Source organism: Pistacia vera, unplaced genomic scaffold (genome assembly GCF_008641045.1).
Source record: "Pistacia vera cultivar Batoury unplaced genomic scaffold, PisVer_v2 Contig531, whole genome shotgun sequence".
Classification (NCBI taxonomy): domain Eukaryota; kingdom Viridiplantae; phylum Streptophyta; class Magnoliopsida; order Sapindales; family Anacardiaceae; genus Pistacia; species Pistacia vera.
This window is the reverse complement of record NW_022196370.1, coordinates 709,376-721,239: the sequence shown is the minus strand read 5'-3', so window position 1 is coordinate 721,239 and position 11,864 is coordinate 709,376. Positions and strand designations below refer to the sequence as shown.

Genomic DNA, 11,864 nt, shown 5'->3' with positions numbered 1-11,864 from the left:
TAGGGAGTAAATTGTCATATTTTTGGGGGTTGATTTTGTCAGTTTTTATTCATGTAGGGACTGATCTAAAATTTGTCAGACATAGTATAAAACAACATAAATAGTTCCAGATCTGGATAGCCACCTCCCATCAAACCCAAGCTCATTTCGCCAAATTCTAGCAACTCTCCAACAACCATTCATCTCCCCCAAGTGTCGGTTCACCTTCCACCATCACACCCCACCCCCCCTCCCCTCCCCCCCCCCAAATCTTTCCTCCATTTTCCAGCGATGTTACGCACTCCACCGCCATGCCTCTTCACATGCTGGTGACATTTAAGCTTCACCAACAACTCTTTCACTTCCCTGGTGGCCAATCTACCTTCCCCACACTTAAATCCACCTTCCTCCAAGCTCCGTCGATGCCAAAATCGTCGAAATCCACCATCGTCGCTGCGCCTTTTCAGCTTCCACGCTGGTTTTCATGCATTTTCCAATGACTTTTCAGCTTCCAATCAATCGATGTATCATCATCATCACCTAATTTATCTTTCAGTACCCTCGGATCCCATTTCTGCCACCATTTGTTGGAAGACCCACTGGAAAACTAACGTATTCTAACGAGTTGCAACTATTCATATTCTAGGCTATCTGTTGGTCATTTCCACTCCTTCTTCACATCATCTTATTGTCGATTACATCCTCTTCGCCATGACTAGCCCCATTTCTGACTTTTTAGCCTTTGTCAAGACCATCATGAGTGGCTGATCTCCCGATTGTCTATTACAGTGTAGGTGAGATTGAGATCGACACCCATGGCTCTTCTCAACAACTCTCGACTAGTTGGATGAACCTGATCGTTGGACATTTGGTTTAGTATTGTGTATCAAATTATATTTGTTTTCATTTCATGTTTGATTACGATACTTTGATTTAGTTTGATACATGATTTGTGATTGTTGGTGTTGGTGTTGTCCATTGAGATTAATTGTTGATATAAAATCTATTGCATGATGAATGTTGGTTTGAGATAATTAAATGTTGAGTATTGCTTTCAATTACTTCAAATCGATTGTAATCAAGTTATATTCGCATTTAATGCCATTTCTACTTGTGTTGCATTGATTATATAGTTGGGTTGATTGGATGATACTTGTTGACAAATTGTATTTGTTAATCGCGTACCAACTAGTGGTATTGTCTTGTAGTGTTTGTCGGTATGCAATGATAGTCTTTAACCAATTGAACTTGAGTGATTGGGTGAGACAACATCGATTATGCCTAGAGTACCGAAAAGTGATTTCATTGGTCTACCTTGCCTTGTAGGTTTAAGGGATTGTATAGTGTGGAGGAGAATTGTGTGAGTTAGTCTCGTGTTGAACCAAAACTGTAGCAACAACGTTTTTATTATAAAGTCTTCATTAGTTTTAATTTCAAGCTTTTATTATTTGCATTTAGTTTGTTTAGTTTTATTAAGTTCTTCAATATAGCAATTAGTTTTCCTAGTTTAATCATTCATTTGCCATCTTCATTTAGTTTACTCAAATATGCAATAGGTTGTTTGTCTTTGTTCCCTATGGATTCGACCCTGCTTACCGCTAACCACGGTAATTGTTGCATTGTAACTGCAACATGCAATGTATAGCAAGTGCACTAGTCGCAAAAGTAATAAAGTGATAAGTGAGTATCATTCCATGAGGATGTTGTTAAGTACTAATTTTCCTAATTGTTATCAAGTTGGAGAAATCGAAAAGTGTTGGATTTACAAGAGAAACTTAAACTCAATTGAAAGCAAAATTTACTATGTAATTAAAAAGCTAATTAATGAAAGCAAGATTAAAGCAAGAGTAATATCAAGTAAAACAAACGGTTAGGGTTTTGACTTCAATAGGCTTCTATGAATTAATCTACGAATTATGCTACTTCTACATTCATATGCACGGATTGTAAATCGAACTCGCTAATGTGTAAAACATACCTCCTCAGGCTATGAATTCCTACTTTTCCCTATTAAGCTTCCGCACCCAACAAATTGAAGATTAATAGATCCAAGTTCATTACGCTAATGGAATCCTAGATTGATTTCATTGATTCTCAAACCTATCTCTAGCGTTCAATACAACAATGGTGATTACCCAAGAAGCTCATACATGATTCATTTCTCAATCTCATCATGTTCAACAAATAAATTCAATAAAAATCAGAATAATCACACATTCCATGCAATAGAATGTAAAAGCAACAATAATCTATTGATTACCCATAGAAATCCGAATTACATCAAAACCCTAACCCAAAGTGAGTTAGTTTATAACGAAATGAACATAAATAGCAAGAAAAACAGTAAACACAGCGTTCAACATGTTGAAACAAAGAAAAGAGAGTAAAAGATCTCCCCTAATTGATGAATCCACAAGGTAAAATCTCAAATCTTCTCTCTTTTTCTCTCAAAATGTCAAAGCTCCCCTAAACAAAGACAAACCCCTCTTAAAATGTCCAAGATTTTCTTATATAGTAGGTCCAAAAACCTAAAAACTTTCCTAAAATAAAACTGTGTGTTTTAACAAAAACTGAAAATCGCTGACTTCGCCGACCTTCCTGAACAATTTTGAATTTATGGAATTGCCCTCCGCTTGCTTCCTTGCTCGAATCTTCAATCTTCGATGCTTTCCAATGGGAACAAGCTTCATAGTGCTTCAAATCTGCTTCAGAACTTCCCCGAATTCTGAGATTTGCTTGCTTCTGGGTCTAGAAACTCGATTCCGCTCATTATTTGCTCAAAGTGCATGTTTTGGCCTGAAACATAAAACATATGCAATTAAGTTGCAATTCAGGCAAAATCGACATAAGAAGTATCCAAATTCCAGCCAAAAAGCCTCAATAAAATAGTATAATCCTCGAATTATCAGATACCCCCAAACTTAAGACATGCTTGTCCTCGAGCATCAGGTAAAAAAAACACGACTAAAAGAAAAACAAATAACAAACAAAAACACAAAACAACAAAATTGAAAATGAGAAAAATTAGACTCAAACTCAAACATAAGGAATTTCCTAGAATTTATACAAGTCTCAAAAATTGTTGAAAAATTATTACTGGAAAATGCTCAACACTCCTAGAAGTTATAAGTTGCTTTGACTATCTTTCTCTATTGGTCTCCTGAGTAGGTGATCCCTACTTCAGTCCACATTCCAACTTCCTGAATTATTTTATATAGAAATGTAAAGTTTATCAAATGGCGGCAGACTCCATAAGCCTAAGTATTGAACTACTCTCCACTAATGAGGATTAGACATCACTAAGGATCAAAAGGTCTTTACAGGCTTGTAACGTTAGGCTCAGTTAGTGGGCTCCAAAGAAAAGTAAAAGATAAACTGAGCAAGAGAACTCGGTTTCCCTTAAGCAAACACTAAGAACTATATCAACTTCCACTTTCTTTCTCAACCATCGCTCAAGATGTCAACCATTTTATAACCCTCAAACATGTACACTTCTTATTTTTGCTTCTGAAATGCAACTCTCAATTTTTTTTTTTTTTTTTTTTTTTTTTTTTTTTACGACCCCCAAACTATTCGTTTAGTTCATTAGCAATTCACACAACTCTCTAAGCTCTTTGTGTTTGCATTAGGATCAAAATTCTCTTAAGGGTTGTGAAACGTGTTTAGGGTGAAGGGTTTGGGAATTATTGGTTGCACAAGAAAAATAGGACAACGATGATTTCATAAGGCTCAAATGGATGACTAGGGATAACTTTCATGATCTGCTGGAAATGCTCAAACATTTCGAAAAATGCCTAAATCACTTCCTCAATAATGTCTATTCCTAGAATTTCGCCTCAAGCACTTCTCAACTAGGTTCTAGAGTCCACTAACATTATCAAGACTTCACCTAACCACATAAAATGAATCTAAACATGCCGAAATAATGAAAATGGTGGTTGAACCACTCAAAAAACCTCAAGCTAAATCAAGTCAACCTACCTAAACTTGAAGCAATGCTTAACATTTTTCAAAAATAAAATCCCAACAATCCTATTCTCATCATAGACTTATGTAATTCATCATTGGCACAACAAAACAAAACATTTAAACAACTAAACACAAATCAAAATTTCAAATTTTCCTACCCCCAAACTAAAGATGACATTGTCCCCAATGTCACATTATGCACAATTTAGGAATAGAAAAACAATAGTTACAAAAGTATGAGATAGTTCCTTGATTAATCCGTGAAGTCTGAGTTTCGTTCAACAGCATGCACACCCGTTCCTTAGCTGTCTCATCACCATAATCTATAAAGAAATTGAAGTTCTGTGGTGTCCACTGTGTTAGAAAATTTCACTAACTAATATGAAAATATTACAACCGATTCTCGCCCTTACAACTACTATGAAGTTCAAACAAAAATTAACAATCCAAAAAGAAAAGAAAATTAGTTTCAATGTACAAAACAAAAGAAAAAAACAATTGAAAATATAAACTACAAAACAGGTGCTCAGGTTTCATTCTTCGGCCTCCTCCCCGCCTTCGGTGTCATCATCTTCTTCTTCAGAAACATCCCATTCCTCGGAATCCCAGTCTTCCTATTGGAAGCTCAAAACATCAACGCCTAGACTGGTACAGCAACTGTGTTGCATATCATACAGCATTCGGGTCTGCTCTGCCATCCAATTTTGATGTCGTTCCATCCGTTTCATCTTACCCAAAATCTGCTGTAGAAGCTCCTTTGTTGTGGATTTTGAACGGGATGTTGCGGCAGCTTCTATGGTTCTTTGTCTTTTTGTTCCAAATCTGGGTCCTTCTCTGGGTGGACGCTCAAGATGCTTGTTATAGTAGTTGGTGTCGAGGATTGGGGCAGGATAGATAAATGGTTCATCATCCACCTTCTCGACTCCCACTAGAGTGCACAACTCAGTGATGAGATATGGGAATGCAAAGCTCCCTCGCCCTGGTTTGGTTGCATGTTGTATACTCGTTATGATAATGTTGCCCATATCCATTTTCTTTCTAGTGGCAATGGAATAAAGCAATAATGCCTTCTCAAAAGTCACTGTACTATAATGCGTCTTTAGCATCATCCTCGCACACACAAAGTACTGCCACAATCTAGCCATAGGAATCAAATTCATTCACTTAATGCTCTTTCTTCCCTTCTTCAAAATCTCCCAAGGGGTATCCGGCTTTGCTATTACCTTAAGAATCTCATCCATCTTAAACTGTCACTTCTTATATTCCAGATACTCATCCCGGTCAATTGGAGGTAGTTTGTAGAAATCGTTAATAACCTTCGCATCAATTGGCACATCAATACCCCTCACATATACATGCCCGGGAGTACAATCAAGGAAGTTGGCATAGAACTCTCGCACTATCGGCTCAATGGCTAAATGTTCAGGGTCACTCATGAAGCTGTTCCACTTTCTCCCTTGACTCCACTCTTCTACATGGACAGTTCTCAATCCACGCTCGGCAATAAACCCCTTATCTTTTCTTTTGATTGCACCTTCATAAAGTTGCCGAGCCTTTTCACTAACAAACCTATTGTCTACTTGTTTCCCTTTTCCTTTACCCTTGGAAGCTATTTTGATCGGCATGTTTGGTTTTCACTGTGAATACTCAAATGTACCCCCAAACTAAGAATTCAACCAGACAGTTCAACGCTAAGTGCTCTTCTACTGACCACAAACAGTCCTAAATGTATACCAAATTTTCAAAATTTTGCACCTACACCCCCAAACACAGTATTCTTCCAAACTCAACAAAACACTCCCAAATCGAAAACCCAACTTCCTCAACACCACACAAATCAAAATCCACACTTCTTTAATCAAAATCAAACCACAAACTTCACCAAAAATCACAACTCAATACAATCAATCAATATCTCAAAATCAACACTCTAATGATCGAAATTGATCAATTTAAATGCTGAAGAACTTGAAATCTTACCAATCCCAAGATGAATGCACCACTAATCTCACCAATTGTGGCCCAGATTGCAAGATCCCCAATTTTTGAAACCTAGGGTTTCCAAAATTTTCTTCAAAATTTCGCGAAAATCTTTGCCAAAATAAGTTGATTTAGTGTTTGTGAGGGTTAAGGAGTGAGGTATAGAGCTGGAAATTCACTGGAAAAGCTCTGGATTGAAGGTGGAAGTGTTTGGCTCTTGGGTGTGTTTGGAGACTTTTTGCGAAAAAATGAAAATGAAGCGAGTATTTATAGAAAACAGACTTCGCCGTGGCGAAGTTCTTCATTCATGTGCAAATCTAGTCAATGCCGAGGCGAAGAAAAATTCTCACTGCAGCAAAAAATTCTAGAGAAAATGTCGCCGCGACGAAGAGCAAACTTCGCCGCGGTGAAATTTCCTTACCACAATTCCGCAATACCTTCTATGCCATGGCGAAGAAAATTGTCTCGCCGCAGCGAAAAATTCAAGAGAAAACATTGCTGCGGTGAAGAACATGTTTCGCCGCGGCGGAGTCTAGGACTTTTCAAATTCTAATTTGTGCAAATTTACATCGCCGCGGCAAAGAATACACTTCGCCGTAGTGAAAACTAGAAATTTTCCACTTCTCGCCTTAATTCGATCATTCACCTGAAACACCCAAAAACACATGAAATTAAAATTATTCTAAATTATAAGACAACTAAACAAATTCAAAAACAACACACAGACGAACAACAAATGAAAACACTTGGGTTTCCTCCCAAGAAGCACTTGTTTATAGGCGGAAGCTCGACTTTCTCAAGTCATCATGTCGGGATGTCAAGTTGGACGAGAAGTGACTTGCAACTCATCACCCTATCAATGTATGGCTTCAATCTCTGTCCACTGACCTTAAATGTGCCCTTTTCTTCATGTGAAACCTCCACCACCCCATATGGGTAAACTTTTGTAACTATGAAGGGTCCGGATCATCTAGACTTAAGTTTCCCAGGGAAGAGCCTAAGTCTAGAATTATACAACAAAACTTTCTGACCCACTTCAAAGTTGTTCTTTCTGATATGCTTGTCATGCCACTTCTTGCCCTTTTCTTTGTATATCCGAGCATTCTGATACGCTTCCTGACAGAACTCATAAAGTTCATTCAATTTCAGCATCCTTTCCTCCCCAGCAGCTCGTAAATCCATGTTTAGCTACTTTACGACCCAATATGCCTTATGCTTGAGTTCCACCGGCAAGTGACATACCTTCCCATATACCAACCTAAATGGAGACATACCAATCGGAGTCTTGAATGCAGTGCGGTATGCCCATAATGCATCATCTAACTTCTGTGACCAATCCTTCCTGGATGCATTAACTGTCTTCTCTAAAATTCTTTTCAACTCTTTGTTCGACAATTCCACTTGCCCGCTGGTTTGAGGATGGTATGGTGTGGCCACTTTATGTTTCACTCCATATTTTCCCAACAAGGCATCTAATTGCCTATTGCAAAAATGAGACCCCCCATCACTGATAATTGCCTGTGGTATCCCAAATCTTGAGAAAATGTTATTTCTCACAAAGTTAATCACCACCTTGGCATCATTGGATGGAATGCAACTGCTTCCACCCATTTCGAAACATAATCCACCACCACCACCAAAATGTACATATTCCCATAAGAATTCGGGAAAGGACCCATGAAGTCAATTCCTCACACATCAAACAGCTCAACAACTAGGATGTTATTCAATGGCATCTCATCTTTCCTTGAAATATTTCCACTCCGTTGACATTGATCACATTCCTAAACCACCCAGAAGGCATCCTTGAATAGGGTTGGCTAATAAAATCCAGACTGAAAGACCTTGGCTGTTGTCCTAGTTCCTCCAAAATGACCACCCACTTCTCTTTCATGGCAATACCATAGAATACTCTCTATCTCCTCTTCCGGTACACACCTACGTATCATCTGATCAGCACAGTATCTATACAAGAATGGTTCTTCCTAGAAATAATACTTCAAGTGGGAGAAAAACTTCCTCTTTTGTTGGAAGGTCACGCCATTTGGAAGTACTCTCGATGACAAGTAGTTTGCAATATCTGCATACCAAGGTGCTTCTTCAACTCTCATCAATTTCTCATCCGGAAAGGTTTCCTTGATTTGGGTTTCTCTTTACTTCCCTAGGTTGGTCGTTCAATCCTTGACAAATGATCTGCCACCACATTTTCTGACCCCTTTTTATCTTGGATCTCCAACTCAAACTCTTGTAGTAATAGGATCCATCTTATCAGCCAAGGTTTTGCTTCTTACTTTTCCAACAGATGCTTGAGTGCCGAATGATCCGTGTAGACTATCACCTTAGCACCTAGCAAATAAGAACGAAATTTATCAAATGCAAAAACCACGGCTAACAACTCTTCTTCAGCAGTGGTGTAATTCAACTATGCATCAGTGAGTGTCTTGCTAGCATACTGAATTACATGTAAAACTTTGTTCTTTCTTTGTTCTAAAACTATTCCTAGTGTAAAATCACTAGCATCACAAATCAATTCAAACGGTAGTCCCCAATCGGGAACTATAATAATAGGTGCAGACACTAACAATTTCTTAAGAGTTTGAAAAGCATGCATGCATTCATCATCAAAATCAAAAGGACCATCCTTAATCAGTAAATTGCAAAGGGGTTTAGAGATTTTAGAAAAATCCTTAATAAACCGTCTATAGAACCCTACATGCCCCAAGAAACTCTGAACTTTCTTAATGTTTGCAGATGGTGGCAGCTTCTCAATCACTTTCATTTTTGCCCGATCCACTTTGATGTCGTCCTTCGAAATTCTGTGATCGAGTATTATTCCTTCCTGTACCATGAAGTGGCATTTCTCCCAGTTGAGCACTAAATTCGTCTCCTGACATCGCTACAAAACAAATGAAAGATTAGATAAACAATTGTCAAAAAAAGAACCAAAAACAGAGAAGTCGTCCATGAAGACTTCTATAAACCGTTCTACCATGTCACCAAAGATCGACATCATGCATCGCTAAAATATGGCAGGTGCATTGCACAACCTGAAGGGCATCCTTCTGTAGGCAAAGGCGCCATAGGGACAAGTGAATGTCGTATTCTCTTGATCTTCAAGAGCAATGACAATCTGATTATAACTTGAAAAACCATCCAAGAAACAATAGTAAGCATGCCCTGCCAATCTCTCCAACATTTGATCGATGAAAGGAAATGGGAAATGATCCTTCCTTGCGCTTCAATCAATTTTCGGTAATCAATGCACACCCTCCAACCCGTGACTGTCCTAGTTGGTATCAATTCATTGCTGTCATTCTTAATCACCGTGATACCTCATTTCTTTGGAACCACTTGCATCGGGCTTACCCATGGGCTATCTGAAATAGGATAAATTGTGCCCGCATCTAAAAGTTTCACCACCTCCTTTCTCACCACTTCCTTCATAAAAAGATTCAATCTCCATTGTGGTTGTACCCTAGGCTTGACATCATCTTCCATGAATATCTTATGCATACAAAACGATGGAGAGATCCCTCTAATGTCCAAAATAGTCTATCCAATTATTGATCTATGTTCCCTAAGCACCCGAATCAACCGCTCTTCTTCCAATTTATTCAGCCTTGAATTGATTATCACTGGAAAGGTTTATGCTTCACTAAGATACACATATTTGAGGTGAGAAGGTAAAGGCTTCAGTTCAAGTTTTAGAGGTTCTTCCTTTCTTGCCTTTTCCTTCTCTTTCTCAATATCAAACTCTTCAAATTCTGGATCTTGGCTTTCATTTATCGGCTCAAGTGCTTCCACAAAAATCTAGCACACTCATTGTTCGCCGGCTCATCGACCTCTATTGTTTTTTATTGGGCAATACAAGCTTCTAGAGGTAGTTGAGGGGTATTCTCTTCAATAGCCTCTGCTACTAGTCTATCCATCACGTCTACACTAAAACACGAATCTGACTCTGTTGGAAATTTCATGGCCTTAAAAACATTAAACGTTACTATTTCATCTTGGACCCTTAACAGCAATTTTCCTTCTTGCACATCAATGAGGGCTCTTCTGATGGCCAGAAATGGTTGCCCCAAGATGAGAGGCATTTCCTTGTCCTCTTCCATGTCCAACACAACAAAGTCCGCATGAAAGATAACTTTATCTACCTTCAACAAAACATCTTCAACTATGCCCTTCGGATGCTTGATGGATCTATCTGCAAGCTGCAAAGATATGGTCGTTAGCTTCACTTCACCAATCCCTAATCTCGTGAAAACAGAAAAAGGCATTAGATTTATGCTTGCACCTAAATCACATAAAACTCTATCAAAAGTAATGTCTCCTATAACACAAGGAATAGTAAAACTTCCTAGATCTTTGAGTTTCGATGGCATCTTCTTCTGTAGAATGGCACTACACTCCTCTGTGAGCATCACTATTTCCTCATCTTCTAACTTCCTTTTGTTTGATAAAATCTCGTTGAGAAATTTTGCGTAACTCGGCATATGTTACAATGCATCTGCAAAAAGAATGTTAATATGTAGTTTTTTAAATATTTCAATTTGGTAAACTGCTTATCCTGATTTTTCTTTCTAAGTCTCTAAGGAAAAGGCATAGGAGGGGTGTGATGTGCCAACTTTGGTGGTATCTCGAGAAATGGCAATTTCTCTTTCTTTTGCCTTTGCCTCTCTTCTCGCTTTTGTTCATCTTCCCTAGAACTGGTTGGTTTCTCTTCAGCAATGATCTCTTTGTCAACTTCCTTATCAGAATCTTCCTTTTCTTTTGGTGGTATTTCTTCTTTCCCTAATTGTTCCACATCTTCCAAGACTGTCCCACTCTGCAAAGTTATTGCATTCGCTTGTTCACTTGGGTTTGACACTATGTTGCTTGGTAGGAAATCCTGCGGTCTCTCATTTAGCTTATCGGCCAATTGAGCCACCTGTACCTCCAAGTTCCGAATGGACGCACCTTAGTTTTTGAAATTCGATCTCATCTTATTCATAAAATCTGTGGTTTCTTGCATAAATTTTCTGAATATATCCTTCAGCTTTGTCAATTTTTGCTCCCCTGGTTGATTGTTCACCCCCGCTTGGTTGTTTGGCATCACTCTTTGGTTCCATTAGTTGTTCTATTGATTCTAATTGCCCAAGACAAGTTCGGATGATTCCTCCAACCAGGATTATACGTGTTGGAGTATGGATTTTTCTGTTGCCTCTGATTTCCTGCCAAGTAGTTAACTTGTTCTGATGATGATGATGCTAAAGCAAACGTGTTCCTCACTTGACATTCACTGCTCACATGATTACCTGCACAAAAATCACAAGTTAGTTGAGGTACTTGAATAGAATTTACCTGCATACTTCCCAACTGCCTTTGAAGTGTTGTAAGTTGGGCTGAAATGGCCGTCTATGCATCAATTTCATAAGGACCCATAGATTTCTTTGATTGCATCCTCTCATTCAGTCTTTGATAATTGTTGGTTGCCAGATTTTCAAGCAACTCATGAGCTTCTTCAGGTGTCTTGTTTTGCAATGCTCCTCCCGATGCTGCATCTACCATCGTTTGCACATTAACCATCAATCCATTATAAAACGTTTGGACTTGCATCCAAACTGGCAAACCATGGTGTGGACACCTCCTCAGTAGTTCCTTGTATCTTTCCCAAGCCTCATATAATGATTCAAACTCTTTATGTAGAAATGATGTGATATCATTTCTCATCTTTGCAAATTTTGCTAGAGGAAAGAATTTGGTTAGAAACTTTTGTGCTAATTCATTCCATGTAGTGATCGTTCCTGGTGGTAGTGCCATTAACCATCCCTTTATTTTATCCCATAATGAAAAAGGGAACAATCTCAATCTGATGGCATCATCTGACACTCCATTTGACTCGAAGGTATTGCAAATCTCTAAAAAGTTTGCAATGTGCGATTTGAATCTTCCTTCAA

At 38.5% G+C, this 11,864-nt stretch overlaps 1 non-coding gene across 1 annotated transcript; it reads left to right on the top strand.

Moving 5' to 3' along the window:
• Positions 1–11,533: 11,533 nt before the first annotated feature.
• LOC116107363 lies at positions 11,534–11,640 on the top strand. Its single transcript, XR_004124447.1, has one exon. It is a non-coding gene; the product is annotated as a small nucleolar RNA R71 (small nucleolar RNA).
• The last annotated feature ends 224 nt before the right edge of the window (positions 11,641–11,864 follow it).